Raw genomic sequence first — 23,489 nt, forward strand, 5'->3', positions numbered from 1 at the left:
TAAAGACTAGCTTGTCAGCCTTTCTTCCTAGTGGCAATCAAGATTGTTCTCAGTTCCATATTTGGCAGTGGAATCAGAGACTGTAGCAACAGTGAGGGGGTGAATAACCCTCCAGAAGCAATCTAAAGACCCTGGGCCACAGAACAGGCAATCTTCATTTGCTGCCCAAGAAAGCCATGCTGTTATATAGTGTATGTGCATATTTCAGACTGTGATGGCCCAGAGTCCCATCACAGAAAGAAAAGCAAAACCTTTGTGTTTAGCCAGTTCTGAGAGACCTACATATCTGGTTTTCCTGGATGGCACATCAAGCTCAGTATTTCTGTCTCAGCTAGGATGTATATTTCAGAAAGACATCTAATCTTTGTTTGAACACTTATCAAGCATCTAGATAACTTCCTGTTGGTTAATGATGACCCACTGTAAAAATGCATGTTTCATTTCTAATGTCAATTGACCTATGCTTCATGTTCAGGCTCTAGTTCTTTAATGTCTTTGATAGATTAAATTTCCTTTAGTCCTTGAAGTATCTGCATTTATAGACCATGATCAGGTCACTGCTTAAGCTTTATTTTGTTAAGCTAAATTGATTGAGCTGGTTTAGTATCTCAATGTAAAGGCTTTTTTTTCCCGAACTTCCATCATTCTTGTACCTCTTTGTTAAGCCATTTCCAATATGTCAATGCTGCTTTCAAATGAGTTCATAAAACAGAACATAGTACAGGTCTCACTAATATCATAGAGAATCAAAAATAGCTCTGCACTTCCATTTTTTATTCCTCTTTCTATATACCTAAGGATCACTTTTTCTTTTTTAGCCACTGCTTTGCACCACATGCCCAGTTAAATTCAGTGCCCTATATTGATTTCTACTGCCTAGGGGATACTTTGGACAAAAATCCATGTTGCTTATAACCACATTTCACCAGTGCAGAATACTTCAAAATCTTCAATAGTCAACCTAAGTATGCAACATGTTAAATTATGAACCTATTTTATAGATGATTGCCTGCACAAATACAAAGAATATTTACCATATGACTATACCAGTATTTTTTTTAAATGATAAATAAATTTTAAGTATTCAAAACTTGTGTAGTATATTGAAGGAATACCTTTCAAAAACACCACTGGAAAAAAAAAAATCAGAGAGAATAATACTGCTTTTTTTTCATTATGAAAGTATTATCTGACTTCTTTGTATCATATTCAGCCATACTATTTACACAATGGTATTGAATGCTTAGTTAACTGATCTGTGGGTGACTTCATGAGTCAGATTTATATTACAACATTAATTAAAATATGATTAATGACCATTGCCATGCTGTCACAAAGATACAGAGACAGTCTCATAACCCCAGTTCTGTGAAATTTAATAATTTCTTTTTTTTTTTTTTTCTTTTTTGCTTTCTGCTTGTACAGTTTTCCTATAAGTATTCAGTGATTGGGCAAGACATTTCTTTATATCACAAAAATTTGTGTACCATCCCCATGTAGCACCATTGGTTCTATTTTGATGTTTGCCATTAGATAATGATTTTAATTTTCCGTTTTTCATTTCATGCTTAGTTGGAGAGATCACTGGGTGCTGTATGGTGAGAAAATTCAGCTTCTTAAGCTGTTGATCTGGAGTATTGTCTGCCCTAATGCTTTCCCTGGCAAAGCTCTGGATAGATCAGAGGACCTCTCTCTGTGGGCAAGCAGCAGTCACTATCTTCACAATATCAGTGCTAAGGAGTCAGCACCTCAGGTAGGCAGTGTTGTGTGGGGACACCCAATCTAGCTCCGAGTGAGCTAGTTCAAGAATTAGAGTCAATACAGGCATTATGCACACAAGTCTGGGAGGTGCAATTTGCCATGCTGCTGCAGCGAGACTACATCTGAGCTGACTTAAAGCTGAACAAACATGCCGATTGTGGTCTTCATGGTAGGCATATCTCAATGACTCATTGTGGTTTTTGATCTAGGTAAGATTCAAACTTAGGCGGGAGCTGGAAGTTTCTAGCTGTGCTGACTACATAAATTACAATGGAAGAGACAGACAAGAATCAAATTGCAACATACTGCATTGTGGTGACAGGATACTAGAATTTCTTTTAAATGTAGTCTTTCATGTATATTTATAGTACCCGTTTGCTTAGCTTGACTCAATATTGCTACCCCATAATGAAAAATATAAACAAAGATACATTTCCTTTTCCATCACTGGCATCCTCCATTTGGGTCTGAACACAGTTCATTAAAGTTCTCATTTTTCTGCTGATAGCTCTGGTACCAGGGGAAAATATTTTTTCATATCAATTCATGCTTTTTTAGGTTATTTCACTGTCTCTTATTTTTAAGTTTCTTTCACAAAGGGTAATTTACAGGCTTCTCCCTTCCCTTTTGTGAGAGACAGATTGATTTGTTTGCATTCAGAAGCAAAGGCATAAGTAGACTGTGCTTCTGGATAAAGAAACATCAGCAACAACAACAGCAGAAAAGACGATATTTTGACAGGTTATCTAGAAGTCACTAATGTTAAGGTAACAAAAAAACATTCTGTTTCAGATTCTCAACCATGTGAGATAGCTATATATATGCCTGAATGGCTGTAACCACCAAGAGCAATAAAAATGTTTAGTAAAGGTTTTGTTTTCTTAGTGTTCAGAGGAAATTATAAGACATGGAGGTAATGTTAGCCAGAGTGACAAATAGCCAAGAGATTTCTAATTCTTTTTTTTGCCACCAGCTGAGGAGGTACACATGCTTCCAAGGACAAGGTTGGTAGTGATCATACAGCTCCACAGTCTCTTCAACCACACTTTGACTGCATCTGCCCTTTCTATTAATACACTTGCATGACATTTTGCCACTTTCAAGGACAAAGCAGGACCACAGACTTGCAATGCATGTTTATCACAGGCACTCCACACCTCTCTGAGGAAAAGAATCTTAAAGACAAATATTTGCTTCACATATAATCCAGAAAAAATGTTGTATCTTACAAATAAAATGGGACAGTTATTTAATGTAAATACCATTTGCGATGCCAGATTTGAATTCATCCATTCCGTGCTCCAATTACACTGAGAACAGTAGCCCTATATAAAGAAAACAGGGAGAGGGATTTGGCATGCAGAGAATTATTGACATGGCACTGCAGAATTATGAAGTTAGAAATACATTCTTACTGTATCACATTGCCAGCTAGCATTTCAGTTGAAAGATTTACCTTTCACAATATTTGCAATGGAAGAAACAGACCTGTAATTGTACTAATCGTGTATAAAGATGTTTAAAAAGGGCAATTCATTGCAGATTCCTGTCCTTATTTTGTCAAGGGCACTCAAAGTTGCTGGTAAGCTCATTTTTAGCTTTCATATAAGTTTAAATAAATCAGAGAGTTCCTGGAGATGTGACTAGGTTTTGATGCCAAATCACTATTCTGTTTACATGGCAATGTTATAAAAGGTGGCAGGGTTTGTCCAGGTCACAGGTGTTGCAGAATTTTTCTAATTAAGAGTCCATTTGCTAGGAATTGTGAATGAAGAACACATACTACCACACCAGCTTGACTTATGTCTAAATCATATAATGAAAATCTCTTTCCATTATAGGCCTCCTCTGTGGGTCGTATCTTTGTCTAGTTACGAAAAAATTTTGACAATTGTTGCAATGTATATACTATATATGTATATAAAATAATGCATTTAAAATAATGATGTACTTTGTGGGTATAAAACTATTGTTTCTAGAGAATTAAAATCAAAACCAGAATGTTCTCTCCAACTATAGCAGATGCATCTTATTTAACTTGGAATTTAAAAAGTGCACTTTGGAAATTTATTATGGTATTACTGATTCAGCCTGAAGGTCCACCTTATGAGTGGCTTGTGTTGCTAGTAATAATCCCATAATAACCTAGTCATGTTTTATGAAGCTTTACTGAATAATGATAACATATCCCTTAGAATAAGGGGAGAACTGTCATTCTTAACACGAAGGATTTAGAATTTGGTAAGCAGGATCCTAACCCTTTTCAGCTAACCAGTGAGCCTGATGAGGAAGCGATAGGTGACTTCTGGCTGCCTAACATGCATGGTGATATGATCTATAACATCTGTGCTCAAAACTGTAGCTATGATAGAATACATGAGTTTTCTTAGTAAAACAACCTCCCAGTACGTCCAATCTAAGGCAGGCTGCTCAGCCCTTACCCACACTGTCACAGCACTCTCCAAACTATCAACCTGCAACAACATCTTTTTACCATCTCATACCAGTATACTCTTCATACAGTCCCTCTGCTGCCTCCTCCTCACCTCATCCAGGGTGTGTATTCTCTCTGCTTCTACCTCAGCTGCTCTTTCTTCATTGGCTCTCAAACACTGAACAGAACCAGCCACAGCTGCACCTTATCTACATCGGCCAACCCGACACCCCTGAAACCAGCCCACAGTTGTATATTATCAATGCTAATTAACCCAACTTCATTCCTTTACTCTTCCCCCCCTCCCCCCTCTTTTTTTAATATTTCATACCTTATGTTTCATTACAACCTTTTTACAAATAAATTCTTCATACAGTCTTCTATAATTCCTCTATACCACACAATAGTAGTCCCTCTAGTATTTATTGATAATACCTTTTGCTGGTAGAGCTTCCAGAGGACTACAGGCTCTTTGGTGGTGGTTGTTTTTCAAGGCCACAAGCTAATACAATAATGATTTCTCTAAGTGTATTTGTGTCAAAATAATGTATCTGAAATAGAAACACAGCACTTTTCCTGTAAAATACCATCAAAAATCATATGCAGTACAATAAAAATTGTCCAACCTTTCTTTGTGGAATCACTTCAAACATTTACTACATTTGACAAAAAATGGCAGAACAAGATGTAAGGAAACAGGCTAGCTTATTTGTGTAGGTTTTACACAATCTGATTAAGACACCATTTGAATGAATCACAGTTGTCCTACTGAACAGCAAACTTCAGACCAGGTCTCTGTGTGAGGGAAGAGACAAACCAGATGTGGGGCTTTACTGGGTTTACATGCCTGGGCACTGGCGGGGGCTGCAGGGCCCTGTGAGAGCTGGCTCCAGCCCACCCCCACAGGGCCGGGCCGGGCCCGCGGCCTGGGTGGTGGTGGCTCAGGGAAATGTCTGTAAGAAAAGGCAAAACACCCAACAGAGAGATAAGGAGGGAACAGAAAGAGTGAGGGAGGTCAAAGAAACACAGGATGGTCAGGGTTGGAAGGGAACTGTGGAGATTCTCTAGTCCAACCCCCTGATAAAGCAGGAGCACATAGATCAGGGTGCACAGTCACATCTAGCAGGTTTTTAATGTCTCCAGAGAAGGAGACTCCGCAGGGCGGCCTGTTCCAGTGCTCTGTCACCCTCAAAGTAAAAATTTTCCTGATATTCAGAAGAAACTCCTGTATGCCTGTTGCCTCTTGTCCTGTCACTGAGCACTACTGGAAAGAGCCTGCCCTCAGCCTTTTAACACTTGTCCTTAAGATATTTGTATGCATTGATAAGATCCACTCTCAGTCTCCTTCAGGCTAAACAGGACCAGCTCTCTGAGCCTTTCTTCGTAAGGCAGATGTTTCAGTCCCCTCATTATCTTTATAGCCCTCCGCTGGACCCTCTCCAGTAGCTCCCTGTCTCTCTTGAACTGGGCAGCCCAGCACTGGCCACAGCACTCCAGATGCGGCCTCACCAGGGCAGAGCAGAGGGGCAGGATCACCTCCCTCCACCTGCTGGCCCTAATGTACCCCAGGGTCCCAGTGGCCTGGAGGAGAAGGGGAGGACGTGCTTCAGGGACTGGAGCAGAAATTCCTTTGCAGGCGGTGGAGACCATGGAAAAGCATTTTGTCCCCTGTAGCCTATGGAGGACCCCATGCCGGAGCAGGTGTATACCTCATGAGGGAACTGTGGCTCATGGAGAGCCCATTCTGGAGCAGGGGAAAAGCTGTGAGTGAGGAGTGGCAGAGAGGAACCACTGGGTACTGGCAGCATTTTCCCCTCAGCCCTAGCACTGCTTGGGAGTCAGGAGTGAAGCTAAGCCTGAGAAAAAGAGGGGAGGAGAAGGTGTTGAGGTGGTGTTTTAATTTTTATCCTTTCCTCCGCACTACACAGATCTATTTTAATTAGCATTAACTTAAATTTGGTTTTCCCAAGTTGAGTGTATTTTGCACATGACAATAATTGCTAATGATCTCCCTGTCTTCATCTCAATCCACAAGAAAGCATTTTCTCCATCTGCCTCTTTTTTTCTTCAGATCTTAGTGGCAGAAAAGCAGAATTTCTTTTGAATTTAGACTGAAGCTGATTCCTGAGTTTACTCATTTCCACTGCTCTATCATCAGCTCTCCCTGTTTTTTCTCTCGGTGATCATGTTGCAGCTCCTCCACACTTCTCCACTTTTCTGGCACTTTTGTCACCTGGATTTGTATAATTTTTTCTGCTTTCATCCAGCTCCCATCACACCTTTTATCTTGTCCTTTAGAACAAGAAAAAAATTCAGTTGAAGAAAAACTGATTGTCATGGTTTGTATTTTAGATGAGAGGAAGCCACTTTACTATCTATGCACGCATTTGGCTGTAGTCAGCCGTCTACTTTATTCAGTGTAGATTTTTTTTATTTATTTTTTTTTTACTGGCTAAACAGTAGTGGCAAGATATGCCAATAATTTCCCCTCACGCTTTCTGCAAAAGTCTTCTGGCAACTAAGAATATGGTTATACATACCAGAAAAAAATCAGGAAATTAGAGATCTTTGTGATGGAAGCATTAAAAAATCAGTAAATCAGGCCAGTTTTAAACTTCAGAACCACACTTTATAAGATGACATTCCCCAGCCTGTGGCAGTGTGCTCCTCGCCTCCCCTCATCCTGACCTTTGTTTCTGTGACAACGCTTAAATGATAAACATTTGTGGTGGATGTATCCAGCTCGTGATGTCTGCGTCTGACTCGTAATGAATTTTCTCCCTGCTCTACATACTTTTCTGTCTTGCAGATTTTACTACCTGAACATATTTTAATGCTCACTGTGCTCTACTGTTCAATGGAAGACAGATTTCTTCATTTACCCCTCTTTTGTTATGTGACATTTATATACTTAGACCTGGTTTACTCTTAGCAGCATTACTGTGCTATAAATGCTTATACTCTGTATCCTGTTGTGCTGTTTGTGGGTTTGTCCTGGTTTTGGCTAGGATAGAGTTAATTTTCTTCCTAGTAACTGGTACAGTGCCGTGTTTTGGATTTAGGATGAGAATAATGTTAATAACACATTGATGTTTCAGTTGTTGCTGAGCAGTGCTTACACAGAGTCAAGGACTTTTCAGCTGTTCATGCTGCCCTGCCAGCAAGAAGGCTGAGGGTGCACAAGAAGCTGAGAAGTGGCACAGCCAAACTGTCCCAAGGGATATTCCATACCATATGACCTCATGCTGAACAATAAAACTGGAGGGAGTTGGCTGGGGGCAGTGGGGGCTGCTGTGTGGGGTCTAGCTAGGCATCAGTCAGTGGGTGGTAAGCAATTGCATTGTTGTCACTTCTTTTGTATATTCTTTTATCATTATTACTTTCCCTTCCTTTTCTGTCCTATTAAATTGTCTTTATGGCAGCCAATGAGTTTTACCTTTTTTCTGACTCTCTCCTCCATCCCACTCTAGGGGGAGTGAGTGAATTAGCTGCCTGCTGGGTTAAACTACAACAGAGTTCAAGGTAAGCAATGCCAATTATATGTCACTTAGCATGTTTCTGCTTCTCTGGCTGCAGCACTCCCCTCATTTGGCTACAAGGTCTCTCTAGTCCTGTATATCTACCTTTTCTCCACCTACTTATTCTCTTAGTAATGGCTTACTGATACAGAACTTTTTCAGCTTTCACACAGCATATTTGGGCAACTGACAGTTCTGAATTCAATTTATGTGACAATACATAGGAATAAGAAAAGAATAATTTATGAGACCCACTTCTTATGCCTCCTAAAATCATTAGATTTTTGAGTCCAAAGAAATGAAAGGATGCCTTGTACAAAAATATACTGAAATAGCAAAAGTAACCCTGAGAATGAATACTATTCATATATGTATATATGTATGATAAAAGTCTACTTGTTATGCATTTTTAAATTTAGCATTATATCAGTCCTACCAATTAGCATTATTTTGCTAATACAGAAAATCAGTAGTTAATTACTGATCATCTGTAATTAAATTAATAACACATCATCGGTAAAAATAATAAACTTTGATACTAACATGATTAGAGGAAAATTCATGAATAAAAAAAATAGGTAATGAAATAAATGGAGCTTCTGGGAAATGCTGATATTGCTTGTCTTTTATGGTTCTGCTTGCATATTTAAATTTTTCTCATGGGTCAGAAGTAGAACAGAAATGCGATGAACTGCACCATATTCTGAAAACTCACATGCAATCGTCAAAGGGGATTCAGTTTGAACCAAAGTTCAGTTATAGTTTGAGACTTTTGTGGAGTTCTACAGCATGGCTGCATATGTCCTAATTTGCTCCAAATGCACATTTCATGATTAAGCTGTTTCCTGTACCCATGAATTTTTCATGGCTACATTTTTCTTTAATGTGTGTTAATAACCTGTTTCAGAACAGTGCAGCTAATTCTTCAAGGCATCAAATTTTAGGCAACAAGACTAGTTAGCATTGCAGTTGAGCTTCACAGGTAGTTCTTTGATGATAATCCCCCCATTCAGTGGTGTGTAATGTGATGTGTGGTTCTTGCACACTCCTTTCACTTCACATCATAGAATGGAGAACAGAGAGAAAGGCACACAAAATGTCGTCGGCGAAGATAATTGAGGGTGAAACTTACATAATTTATAGCTTTGGCATGTTAAACACTCTGCTTTATTGAAACTCTTTTCCAGCAACACATGCTTTGAAAATGGAACTTATCATAAGCACAGGCAATAAAAAGAATCCTTCAAATATAAGAAGCTAATGAGGACATAACACCCCCCCCCCCCCCCAAACACCAACAATAATAACATAGCTACAGAAAAGTAACATGAAACCTCTATGGTATGACTCCAAAGAAAAGAGAGCCATTGTTAATTAAAATATATTGATAATTCAGTCATCTTAGCAGCAACCTGTGCTGAGAAGAGGAAAAAACATCTAGGTATATTCTGAATTATGGGCTTCCACAGTACCTGCATAACTCAGCAAAAAGATGCACCATTATCAAAACTTCACTAGTAACAAGGCACAGTAGGGAATATCCTACAGAGGACCACGCTCTTCATAAATCTCATAAGAGAATCACAGAAAAAACTAGGACCAGCAAAAGCCACAGTAGACTTGTCATTTGTTAGCTATTTAAGCTGCCTCTTGCTGTGGACCATAACTAGCTGGTCATACCGTGATTAAATTTTATCTCATGATGGATCAGTTCTTAGTGATTCTCAATTACGATTTCATTTTCACTGAACAACACAATTTTTTTACAGCAAGCGTGTCAATGTGAAGAACTAAAAAAGGAGAATTTTGGAAGGGATGTGAAAAAATATTTTCCTTCAATTTCTTCCTGCATTTAGTGCAAGATACAGGAATATTTTTTTCCATTTTCATTGAGCTTTGCCATTTTATTCCTGAAGAGTCACAAAAGCGGAGAGGTAACAAGACAGGGTTGAATATATTTCCTTTTAAAGTGTAGCTGTTGTGCGGGGTCATGCATCTTCTATAAAATAGTGTGTGGGAGAGGAGCACCCACCCAAGCAGACATGCTTTTTGTCCTTTCTTCATCTCTGAGGGCAATCAAACACTTCATATATCTCAAAATCAAGCCCTACTTTCCTGTTCAAGTTATAGGGCTGAGGAACAGAGAATAACAGATTCATGAGTCAAAGGACTGAGGAAGGTCAAGTGAGATGAATATTGTCTCTATCCCTGTTACTGGGACAACCAGTCTGGAGAGGGGAATTCTGGATTCCTGTCTTTGCTCCAGCAATTGTTTCTCACTGTTCATTATTCAGCCATTAATATATAGAAACATTCAGTAATAATGGCTAAAATAATTTGACATCTTTCTCTCACAGGTGCCATAACATTTGCATGCTTTGTTGCAAAATTAAGTCACATCAGCAAAAGCAGTACAGAACACATACCCACCAATGTCACTGTGTTTTTCAAAAAAGTTGTTGGTGCAACATCTTGAAATGTCTTGATGTGTGTTACCTGTATCATGAGCATCTTTATTGCATTATGAGAGTTAGGTAGAAGTGTTGATTTCCTGGCTTTCAAGATCAAGTTTGGGCAAAAAGCACATTATTAGGATATTTTTCTGGGACAGTTGTGGTAAATCAATAATAATGCAGGCATCAGTAATTTCAGGTCAAACACAAAGGCACTTGTTGAGCTTATGCATTAGAAGGAAATTGAATAGACAGATTTTCAGTATGGCATCTTTTTTTCTTGCTCTAGACTATTCTTACTGTATAATGAGACATATGGCACACTTTCTATTGCATAACTATACCCAACTGAAATCTGTCATGTTCCCGAGACAGACACAGTAGCAGAATACGGTACCTAAATCTATCTATGTGAGATTTATTGGCTCCTTATTCATCCACCCCTTTCTAATTATGTATGCCATATGCAAGATAGGACACAGAGAGCAATGTGTTCATTGGGAAGCTTCCAACAGTGCTGCAGTCAGTTGTAGTGTATTTGGATAGGGAATAGTATGACAGTCTGAGGACCTCTCACTGCTGATGACCTTTAAATGGATCAGACTTGACTAACATTTACCAACCACAGATAACTCAGTGGATCAGCCAGACTTTAGTACATAGAACAGAGCCCTCCTGCCCAGTTTCCATTTAATTTAGAGAAGTCCACATATTGCCAAGTCCACCTCTTTGCATAAGTAGAACATTAGTCTGACACTGTAACAAGATAATGTTATACTTCATACTCTCGTGTAATGTATGCTCTGAGATTTTTGGCCATGTCATCAACGAGGGACTAACAGCTCTTTTGTCTCCATCATAATTCTATGACTCTTCTTTGGAAAAATGTAAGACTCTCCATGATATTAAACACTGATAAAGCCATGTGTAAGATCATGTTTGCCTACATAGTTCCCACAGATTCATATTGATAATGTGTAGAGCCAGAAAGATTTATAGGTCATTACACTTCACTCTTGTGAGCTGAATCAAAACTTCTCTTCTAGAAAGGCAAATTTTTGATTCAAAGACAAGAAATGGAGAATCCACCACTTAACCTGGTATTCTGTATGAGCAGCTTGGCACCCTCACTATTCAGACCATGTTTCCTAATTTCAAATTTCATTTTTTCTGGCTTCAGCTGCTAGAATTTGGTTCTTGTTATGCCTTTTCCTCACAGACTGCTAAGGTTTCAGAACTTGGCCTTTTCTCCTTCTAAAGGTATGTGCAGCAGGTAACCTAGTCATCTCCCTCCGGTTCTTCTCATACTTAAAACTTCTTAAAGACTTATCAGTTTAAAACCTGAGTTTTTAGACTATCGTGCTTTAAGACCTTTTCAACATTTCTAAAGTACGACTGCTCCTCTGTTTTTATTAGATCTTCTGATTTTTAGGATCCTTTTAAGAATGGACATGTTTGACTGTGTACTGCTCTGATATTAGTTGCACTTGTATATAGCAGTAAAGTTACTCTCTATTCTTGAACCCCAGTATTCTATTTTTATTTGAAATCATTGTAACTCTTATTTTTTACAAAGCTTTATGCTGAGAACAGATGCCAAATTGTTTGGTCACAGTCTATATATCCTATGAACTGTATGAACTATCCTAGATATGTTACTGCACATACAGCAATGTTAAAATACACCTTAATCAGCTTCCAAATGGTCCATATCACTCTGTGTATCAGCTGTTTTTCCAATATTATTTAGCATTCCTCCTCCTTTTATGCCATTTGCTTATGGTTACCAGAGGTTACTCCATATTTTTTCATTATTTCATATGATTGTTGAAAATATTGGATAGCAATGAATCTTTTATCAATCCCAACAGAACTTAATACAAACAGTCCCACTTGAGGGCAAATCTCTGTTAACACATTCTTTTATTTATCAGCTCTCCTATTGGTACTGTATGGTTCAGGTTCATGGTTGGTTTGCTTGTTGGGTTTTTTTTGGTTTTTTGGTTTTTGGTTTTTTTTTTAATCAGAATGCTATGCAGTACTAAGCTGAACTGAAATATAAAGTGAAATACTGCCAAATAATTTCAACTGCATAGATGGCTTGGCTGAAGTAGACCCTATATTGACGCAAATGAACAAAATGGATATCAATTTAGTTGCAATTCAAACGAAAAACTTGAGTGTGATGCTGGGTAGAGATAATTATTCCTATGCAGGCTTAACTGCTACTGTCATGTTCCATTACAGTGTGCAAGATAGGTTTTCTTTGTGTCTGTCTATTATGAAAATAGCATTCAGGAGAAAATGGTGAGTGTACAGCTGGTAATAAATCCAAGCTTCTGTGATGTCTTGCAGTTACAAGGCCTGTGCTATGCTAATATAGTATTTGTATTCCTTTGCCAAAATTATTTTGGAAAGTCAAGAGAATCATTCAAAATAAAGAAAAGCAGCAACATTTTTACCCAAATAACTAGTATTTTTGCAAAACCAAGGTGTAATGCATTAACACTCTATGTATAAATGATGTAACAGAAAATAATTCTACACATTGATGACAGCTAAGCCACACTTCTTTCAATTTCCTTTGCATTACCTTGGTTAATTCAAGAACAGCTAGTAGGCCTTATGCTTAAAGTCCAGGGTGCCAGACTTAAAATGTAAAGTGTCAGGAGATGTTTATATATTATTCTTAATTTATTTCAAATTCTTCCCTACATTCACCATCACAATACCATATGACCTTAAGGCAGGGGTCCTCAAACTTTTTAAACAGGGGGCCGGTGCGTGGATGAAGTGGCAGGCAGTCGTCTGCGGCTGCTTGGTTCCCCCCCAACCCCCAGCGGGGGGGGGGCGGGGGTGGGTGGGTGGGTGGGGATTCTGTAAATACCAGGGGCTGGATTGAGGACGCTGGGGGGCTGTATCCAGCCCGCGGGCCATAGTTTGAGGACCCCTGCCTTAAGGTATGACTTCAGATTAACAGAGAACAGTCAAGGTACATTTCATATTAAAAGAGCTTCAGATATGATATCTTTCTTTATGGTATGCAGATGTTTTCAATATGTTCTAGATGTTGCCCAGAACTCTGAAGAGTAATTTAGCATACATTATTAGAGAATGTTAAACTGAATAGAAAGTGAACAGAGACCAACATCTGTGTTCAGTAGAGAGACGAAGGACAGGAACATCATGACACTATCCCAGAATGTCTGTTAAAAAATTAGGACTAGTTAGGAGCACACTCTTGTCAGCAGTCCTGCTGTTTAAATGTTTTTCTACAAAAGTAACAAAGGATGAGGACCCTGGAATCTGTCTCTTCACAACAACATGCAGTGTAAAATGATGCAGCAATCACAGCAACTTGGTATCTTGATGGACAAGGGAACTAATCTAAAACCACTCCACAGCTATTCTTAGAGAACTCTAACCACAGCATTTCCAAACCACAAAATACTCATATTTTCCACTCCTATTGAATGGAAAAGTATTGACAATGGTGGACAACATGCCTCAAACTGTACTCAAAAAGAAAATCACTTACACACTGCAGCTTGTGATTGGAAGTAGTAAAAGGGTTCAAATAAGATTCTCCTGTTCTAATACTTGCAAAATGTGACCATAATGTCTTGAAGAGTCTGGTCTATGAATTAAAAGCAAGTGTAATCGCATCAGACTCAGTATCTCTTGACAGAATAAATTTTCATCTCTTTTCATTAGAAATCAACTAAAATTATCACTGCCTTGGTAATCCCAAGAAAATAAAGTGATATAACCACAGAAATATTGATGGGAATGTCATCAGGTTTAGCCTCCCATTTGAAGAGTCACTGCTGGACCAGGGAAGAGAGAGGCGCCATGCTGAGCATGGCTCTGAACCTGTGGCCCAGCAGCACAAAGGGGAAGGATTACTGAGGTCACTCAAAGCAGAATAGACACAAACACTGATGCCAGTGAAGAACAAGCAAAAAAAAAAAAAAAAAAAAAGGCACAAAATGCCAGCTTCTGGAGCATCTTCAGTCATCCTTTGAACGATGGCTTCCTCAGCAGACAGTGAGGATCATATCTTCCTTGAGATCAATTCAATCTTCTCAAACAGCTCTGGAAGGACAAAGAGAGAGTTCATGTAAAATAGATTCCAGTGCATCTTGGATACCCACATTTAGCTGCGCTATTAGTTTCGGTACTTGCACAGAAGAAAGCTTATGGTCATAAACCCAAAAATTACTCCTCTTGAAACCATGTATTGTACATTCCCTACTGAAATAATTAATTTGATATGATAGAGGAAAACTGTGTTTTGATATTCAGCTCCTGTATGTTAGAAAATAACAACATGGTTCTCCCTCAGAGATACACACTTGATTACTGCGCTTTTTAACAGATTTAACTTAAAAAAAAGGTTTAATTATGATTTTAAATTCCACAGTTGCTGAAATTAATGTGAAGTAATCATGTTACACTAATTCTGGAGCCCTAGAGCATGGGACTTTGCCCCAGCAATTAATGTACTGAAAAGGAAAGGTCTTGTTTAATGGTTCCATCTAATACATTAATATAAACAGAAATAATAATTTTAAGATGCTTTGTCAGATAGAGCTTTAAATTATCCCCTGTGTTATACCCCTTATTTCAGACATTATTGAGCTAAATCTTCCCTGACTTGTGCACATTTTGTTCTTGTATAAACCCAAAGGAACTACTGGGAAAAGAAAAGAATCCATATTTATTCAGATGCAGAGGCAAAGCCCACTGCGCAAGTTATGTCACAAGATGAGCAGATCTGGTAAGCCTTACTACATTACATTGCTGCATTTAATTTGAGATGCTATATTAGACATATTTGTTAATTGTCACAATAACTACAGATTTATTAGGGACATATGAAAATTTGGCAGTATATGACTAAATGTCTTAAAAAGAGGATTGTAACTAGACAAAATCAAATTTGAAATGAGGGCTACTAAGCACATATTTAATGTTAAAACTTTGCCCAAGTATTAAATTAAATTATACTGTTTTTTCTATTCCTACCTAGCATGAATTAGTTGTATATTAATAAGCAGAGAGTTGAGACTATTACTGCTAAAAACAATTGGCAGCACCCATGTTTTTAGTCAGTTCAGTACCCCATTAATTTCTACAGCTGCTTCTTTTTATAAAATGCAGGTCTGAAGTCAACCCAAGTATTTCAGTCAAAGCATTCAAACGTCAGCACTCACAGTGGTCAGATACCAAATTTTGACAGAATTCTTCCTATGAATGTCTCTACAAATATAACAGCACTAATAGCAGTTTTAAGAATTATACTTTGTCCATAGATGGAGAAAAAAGCAAATATGATGAGTTGGTCAAGAATGGTCATTTTTAATGACATATGGAAACAATGCAAAATTTAAGGAGTAAGTATCTGCTCCTCCATTTTGCATAATATTTACAAGATTATAGTAATTATTTCAAAAAATTCAACGTTACATACTTGTCTGCAAAACAGCAGACCAGACAAAACAGTATTGAAAAAAAACCTAAAAGCACTGAGCTTTGTGCCACAATATGGAAGGTCTTCCATATAGAATATTTTCTATTTGCCTTCTGTGTAAGAAATTAATATTGATTCTTAGCAAAGTCTAAGCAATTGAGGGAGTCCCATATTGAAGGTCATACAGCAAATTGTGCAGATATGATAACAGATAGAAAGACTGACTGACTGAAAGAATATACATCCACATATCTGCCCCAAATTGGGCAGCAGAAACAAAACAAACCAGAATATGAAGCTTTATAATAGGAAGGAATAAAATCACAGTTTCTGCCCTGATATGCTAAAAAGATTCTGATAGCTTATGATTATGCGCCATAGCCAGGTGGAGACTTGCATCAGATCAGTAATTTAATAAAGCAGTAAAAATTCAATGACATAGTAGTTACCTTCTGACCGTTACTCTCAATTACAGCTCTAACTATCAATTTAAATGACAACTACTAATGTGTCATTTAAAACTAACAGCTTAGACAGTGTTTCTCAATTATTCAAAGATTAATGTTCCCCAACAGTGCTACTAATAAGAAAAAAAAATTACCTTTGGGTATGTTACTAGTACTGTTGAAAGCATAATCATATTGAAGAACTCTGAGAACAAAAGCTTGGTGGGTTTTATTATGTGAAAAAGATGGTCAGTATTTCTTGTCCTATTGTACTTGTACACTTAAAAACACTACAGAAAAAGGATGTACACAAGATAACGATAAACAAGTATCGGTGTCACTTTGTCAGCAGAAACATCCTTAAATCTCATTGTCTCCAGGAGGAAACGTGTACATAGAGGTTCTGTATAAATTCAAGTCAAAATTATGAATTACTATTTTTAATCCAGTAGGTAGCTCTAATGCCAGGCAAATTAAGACTTATTTAACACTGGTTAGAAAAAAAAAAAGACAAGAGAACAATTTTAAAACGGTAAGCCTTTTTAAATAGATTACTTCAGTCTTCAATATAGGTGAAGATATTTCCAGAATACGTATTTATAAAGTGGTTAACTTAAAGCTGTAATCATTTGTCATTTCATGGTAGAACTGATAGAAAGACCTTAACAGAGTGTAATAAAGCAAAATTCTCTTAGGTCATGTGTTTTCCAGGTTAATTGACAAATTTTAGGAATATGTTGACAAATATGAGCAGAGTATTTTACATTACTGTCTGTTTAACAAAAGCAATAAAATAGACCTCAGAAAACTTTACACATACCTATTTTTAGAAAAGAAGGAGCTTTAAATTGTGGAAATAATGGATTATCTGGCGCAGTAGTTTACATATGGAGAGCTATGCATTAGAAAAAAATTACCTGAATTTTTTCCTTATCCTGATAGATTTGGGCCAGTTTGTCTTGCATTAAATTGGAGTACAATATTTTATCTCTCTGGGCCTTGAAGTGACTCTGGGCTAGTCCTCTACAACTCCTGGCTTAGCACTACAATGCCTAATTTCTATCTATCTGGTGAGGCTCAGAGCTTCAAAAGCAAATAATTAACTGCAGTAGGATTTGGGATCACAGTTCAAGACACTTCTCATCAGTCATATTGCCTGTGCAGCTATAGTTCCACTTCTGTTCATACCTTGAACACTATTTCTGAAGATAAGCAGCATTTATCTCACATCTATGTGTATTTAGGACTCACCCATGAAATATGAGGTCTAGGACACAATTTCTGCTACCAGGAAAACATATGGCCCTCCTATCTCTTGTAGTCTTTATAGAAACATAATTTTAAAAGGTTCTACTTTATAATCAAATCTATGTCTTCCAACAGATCCTGTTTTCCTTGACCTTGCTTGTCAATCCAGTCCAGTCCATAAAATTAATTTTGTCTGGTACATGTTAACATGGGAAGAAACACTAAGTAAAATAAAGGACAGTTTATTGTCTACCTAGATTTTGGTGTCATGGTTTAATACCCACGAGCAACCAAGCCCCACACAGCCACTCGCTCACTCCCCCACAGTGGGATGGAAGAGAGAACTGGCAGAGTAAAAGTGAGAAAACTCGTGGGTTGAGACAGACAATTTAATAGGTAAAGCAAAAGCTGAGCATGCAAGCAGATAAAAACAAAGAATTTATTCACTACTACTCACAGGCAGGCAGGTCTTCAGCCATCTCCAGGAAAGCCGGGCTCCATCACACGTAACAGTTACTTGGGAAGACAAATGTCGTAATGCCAAATGTTCCCCACTTCTTTCTTCTTCCCTGAGTTTATATACTCTGCATGATGTCATATGGTATGGAATACCTCTTTGGCTAGTTCAGGTCAGCTGTCCTGGCTGTGTCCCCTTGCACTTCCTTGTGCCCCTCCAGCCCTCTCGCTGGCAGGGCCTGAGAAATTGAGAAGTCCTAGACTTAGTACAAACATTGCCAAGCAACAACCAAAAAAGTGAGTGTGCTGTCAACATTGTTCTCCCACCAAATCCAACCCACAGCACTGCACCAACTACTAAGAAGAAAATTAACTCTAGTCCAGCTGAAACCAGGATAGTAAGTCTTTCAAAACTGTCTCCCATAAGAACCTTATGGAGAAGCTCATGAATTATTCCCTGCAGGAGCAGACAGTGAGGTGTATAGAAAACTGTGTGACCACCTAGGCTCAGAGGGTGGTGATCAGTGGCACAAAGTCTAGTTAGAGGCCACTAACTACCAGTGTACCCCAGAGGTCAAGACTGGGTTCAATCCTCTTTTAACATCTTCATTAATGGTCTGGCTGGTGGGGCAGTGTACCCTCAGCAAGTTCGCAGATGACACCTAAGTGGGACGAGTGGCTGATATACCAGAGGGTCATGCTGGCATGCAGAGTGACCTTGACAGTCTGGAGAGATGTTTCAACAGGAATCTCATGAAGTTCAACAAGGCAAACTACAGTCTTGCACCTTGGGAGGCACAATGCCATGAACCAGTATATACCGGGAACTGACAAGCTGGAAAGCAGCTTAGCAGAAAAGGATTCAGGGATCCTGGTGGACACCAAGTTAACCATGAGCCAGCAATATGCCCTTACAGCAAAGAAAGCTAAAGGTATCCTCAGCTGTATGAAGAGCAGTGTTGCCAACACAATGAGGAGGGGATCCTTCCCCTCTATTCAGCCCTGGTGAGGACACACCTGGAGTACTGGGTCCAGTTCTGGGCTCCGCCATCCAAGACTGATACAGATATAATGGAGAGAGTTCACTGAAGGGCCACTTAGTCATCCACAAGGATGATTAAGGAACTGGAGCACCTCTCATATGAGGAAAGGTGGAGAGATCTGGGACTGTTCAGCATAGGAAAGAGAAAGCTTGGACGAATCTCATGTATACATGTAAATACCTGAAAGGAGAGTGTACAGAAGACAGAGCCAGGCTCTTTTCAGTGGTGCCCAGTGACAGGGCAACAGGCAATGGGCACACACTGAAACAAAGGAGGTCCCATCTGAACATCAGGAAACACTTTTTCACTGTGAGAATAACCAAGTAGTGGAATAGGTTGTCTAGAGAGGTTGTAGAGTCTCCAACCTTGGAGATACTCAAAACCTATCTGGACACAGTCCTTGCCAACATGTTCTAGGTAGCCCTGCTTGGGCAAGAGGGTAGGACCAGATGATCTCCAGAGGTCCTGTCCAATCAAGCCATTCATTGATTCTGTGATTCTATCACAAAACTTTCTTTACATACAAATATCATCCAGAAATTAGTGAATAAGAAACTACCCTTAGACTATTGCATTTCTAAGCAATTTCTGATTTCCCAACCTGAAAATAAAAGCAAAGTGAAGCAAGAAAAAGAAAAATTAAAAGAAAAATGAAAATGAAAATGGAAAGAAGGCAAGGCAAGGCAAGGAAAGGAAAGGCAATTTACAGTAATTCATAAACTTCAACAATTTATTTCTTAGTGAAGTATCATTTGCCTTTTTCAGGGATGGGTGGCTTCCCCTGAAAGTTGAATGTTTTCTTAGGAAAGCTTAGGATAATTGGGTCAGTTTTGGGAACAAGGGCCTCAGACTGCAAGATTGTTTCAATTTTGTGTTTGTGTTTTTCCCTATTTGCTTTCTGCAGACTAAGAAAATCTATGAAACAATAGTTTTCTTATAATATTTTATAAAGACATGCTTACTAAGGATGCTTTTTTATAAAAAAAAAAAACAACAAAAAACCAAAAAAAACCAAAAACATACTGTCCTCACTGCTTTCCGTCTAATTGAGCTGGGACTTGACAGATGACTGCTCTGCTCAGGTATAGCAGGGAAAAGAGCAATGAATCATATCTGTGGGAAATAAAGTTATGTGATGCCATCTTTTATAATCCAGCATTGGCCAAGACTTTTTGAAACAAAGCTGTAAGTCCCATAAGTAATACTTAGGGTTTGATCTAAGAACAGAATGGCACTGAACTTCCTTTCTCTTTCTTTTTTTTTTTTTTTTTCCTTCTTTTTTTTTCTGATTAGTGTCTGTGTCAGTCAAGATATATTTCACCTGCTCACATGGAAGAAAATCTGCTGAAACAGCTTATGGCTTTGAAGGGTATTCTTTGTCTGTTCTGCCAATCAGGATAAAAACAGTTGTGAGAGAAAGGGATAAGAAGAGTAAATTGAGTGTTTCTCTCTATCTATCTTTCTTGCAATTTTTTCCATGGCATTTTCCTTCTAATGAGTGCAAATTCACAAAGCACAGAGAGGTCACTTTGACTTTGCTCACCACACAACTCAAGTATTTAGCACAAGGAGCAAATGGATTTTGCAAAAAGTAGACACGCAGTTTTTGTAGTTGGACAATTTATATTTGTCCTTTACCTGACAGAATGCAAGTGCTATTAGTCTGACTAACTGAACCTGCACAAGAATGGGAAGATGTGGAATGCTGGTATATAAATATCATGGTTCTGGGATTACTTCAGTCACTGAACTTACACAGGAAATTTGAACAGTTCAGTCCTCATATCACAAGAACATGTTTGAAATCTCAGAACTGGTAGCAGATTCCATATCGATTTACTTTTTTACCTCAAAATAGGTGCAGATCAGAGAAGATGAGTATTCTGAAAGAATGGAAGAGAACTGGATCACTTCACTTCTGCATCACTGTTACATAATAAATGACATGATGCATAGAAAACGTTCTTTAACATAAAGCATCAGAACATAAGGATGAAATTTATTTAGTTTTGAACATCTAGATGTTAGTTCTCTAAATCTTTATAAGTCACTGTACAAATATCTGTGCAGTTAATGGAGGTAAAGGTGGTTCAAGTTCCAGTGCATTCAACCTGTCCTGCACACTAATCATTGCAGGAAATATTTCGCCCTTTAAAGGTGCATATTTTGCTTGTGTGGTCCTGGAGGTCACTTCTTCCTGCAGATGACAGTGATCTGGGTTAACTCTTTAAGTTTAGACAAATAACTTTCAGATGTCTAAGTTCGCTCAGATGAATCCCACTGCAAATGCCCAATAGCTTTTGAGAAAACAGCTGTATCATTTTAGTATTTAGCACCTCATTATTTTTTTAAGGCTTCTATTTTTATCTACACATTCTAACAGTGAGCATTTGTATGCCACTTGGATTTATTTAAGAAATTCAAAGTACTTTAAGAGAGCTCTGAGCTATAGTTTTAATAACATTCACTATGAAACTTGCTTTTAAATTACTTAATTATATTTTTATTACTTATAAGTAAAGTATAAAAAAGTTTGTTTCAATAAAAATAACTTATTAAAAGTTCTACATGTGAATACATATGGAATTGAAAATCTGTAAAAATAGAAGTCACTACAAAAGTTTGGCCTTTGTCACATATAGAGGTAAATGCCTACGAAATACGAAACAAGTGTGGAGCCTCTTGATAGTTAATACTCAAATTGATCATGAGAATAGCAGGTTCTATATGCAAAAGAACTTTGAATTTTCTTTGAATTATGCCAGCTATACCGGAAAAATGAATCCTCTGGTTTTCCAGCATCTTTGGGGTGTCTGACCAATATCCAGAACTTGATTTGATTAGTCTGTTTCATGCTGCACGTAATTAAGAAAGAAGACCTCCTTCCATTGCACAAAATGAGATGAAGGTACTGCTTTTATGAAGCGTTGGCAGATCTATTTTACATGTATCAGAATATAATCTTACCCAATGAAATGGTGCTTAACTGAAAACTATGAAATGAAACAGCAGGAAGTTAACCAAGGTTCCTATTTGAGATATTGGGAAATTTGTTAGACACGGGTCATTAATGTAAACGACCTGAGAAGCAATACAGGGACAGTGCAAGACTGACCCTTCCCCTCTCCAAATGGTATTTTACGTTTTTAAAATACTCCCCAATAAAACAGAACATTTCTTTTCAGATCTGGGCTGTCAAAATGTGAGCTGCTTAATCTTCATCATGTTCCTTAAAAGCTGTTTCTAATACTTTTTTGAAGCCTAAGTTTAGTGTATATATGTGACTTAATAATACTTGTAACTTAGCTGATTCCTGTTTAAGTGGGAATAGTGATTATTAGAATCAGTGATGGGATAGACTAAAATAGTTCTGAAAGAGTAATAGGGGCTAGAAGGAAATTTCATACCCTAGGAAAAACTGATGAAAATTGAAATATATTACATAACTTTTATCTGCATAGGGCATGAGATTATTAAAATCACATCTTTTTTTACAGTTTTCAACTCCTCAGAGAACAAAATCAAAAGTCATGTTTTAAACCTCATGCACACCTGCCTTGGAAAACAACTGTAAAGGTTGTGGTTCTATGACCATCTTTCTGCACGTGGCAAGAATCAAACTCAAAAGGTACATTAGGCTTTAAAGAAGCAGACAGTTTAGCAGCTGGTCAAATTTTAAATGCAGATTTCCCTCTTGGAGAGAAAATACATATCAGGGACATTTCTATGTTTCAAAACCCATGAAATGCATGAAACAGTTAACCTCTGTAAGCATTTGCTAACACAAAAGGAGTCTACCTTTCTCATAAAAACATACCTAAATTACTGTGTGCATTTAGTGTTTTGCTTTTTTTCTCACCATTCAAATCTTAAGTGATAATTACACACTGGGATGATGAATACATGCTGATGGATTTTCCAGGTAGAGATGTACATGCTCCATTCAATATTTTACAGACTTAAAGCCCCCTTGACACAAACTTTTATTAAATGTTTGGATTTCTGACTCAACTGAAAGATTATACAAAATCTCAACCAGACAAACATTTCTCACTTGGCTACAGAGTAGAAAAGGCACTAATTATTAATGCAAATAAGTGCTTAGAATAAATGATGATTTCAGGTATCCTTATTTGAGATGCAATGCAAAGAAAGCAAAGCATAGTTCAACAACAACAAAAAAAGAAACCTGTATTCATACTGTTCTTAAAGGTTGGTGAAAAATGCCATACTCTGTAGATGTTTATTAATAGGAAAATCTGCCAAACCTGGAAATCACAACTCAGGCATGTCTCTGTATTCCCACACCAACCCTTACAACTCACGTACAACCCACTGTTACCACAAATGGATCAGAATGGTAAATCCAAACATCTATATGATATAGGCAATGACAAGATCAATACGTTTTCCTTCAGGACATGCTCTACGCATCCAACAAATAACTTATGAACTCTGGATATCCATTTTATAGAGCTAAAGGGAAAGCCTGCTTATAAACAGCTGAGTCTCCTCATAAAACAACTCCAAACAGCATACAGTTTTTGCTAAAGAAAATATCCTAGTGAAAAAGTTCTCAGAAGTAGTCCAGTCATGTAACATCAGCAGAGATATTGGCAAAACCAGTTTTGATTTCTGTGTCAATCCACACATATAT

This window comes from Falco cherrug, chromosome 6 (assembly GCF_023634085.1).
Source record: "Falco cherrug isolate bFalChe1 chromosome 6, bFalChe1.pri, whole genome shotgun sequence".
NCBI lineage: Eukaryota > Metazoa > Chordata > Aves > Falconiformes > Falconidae > Falco > Falco cherrug.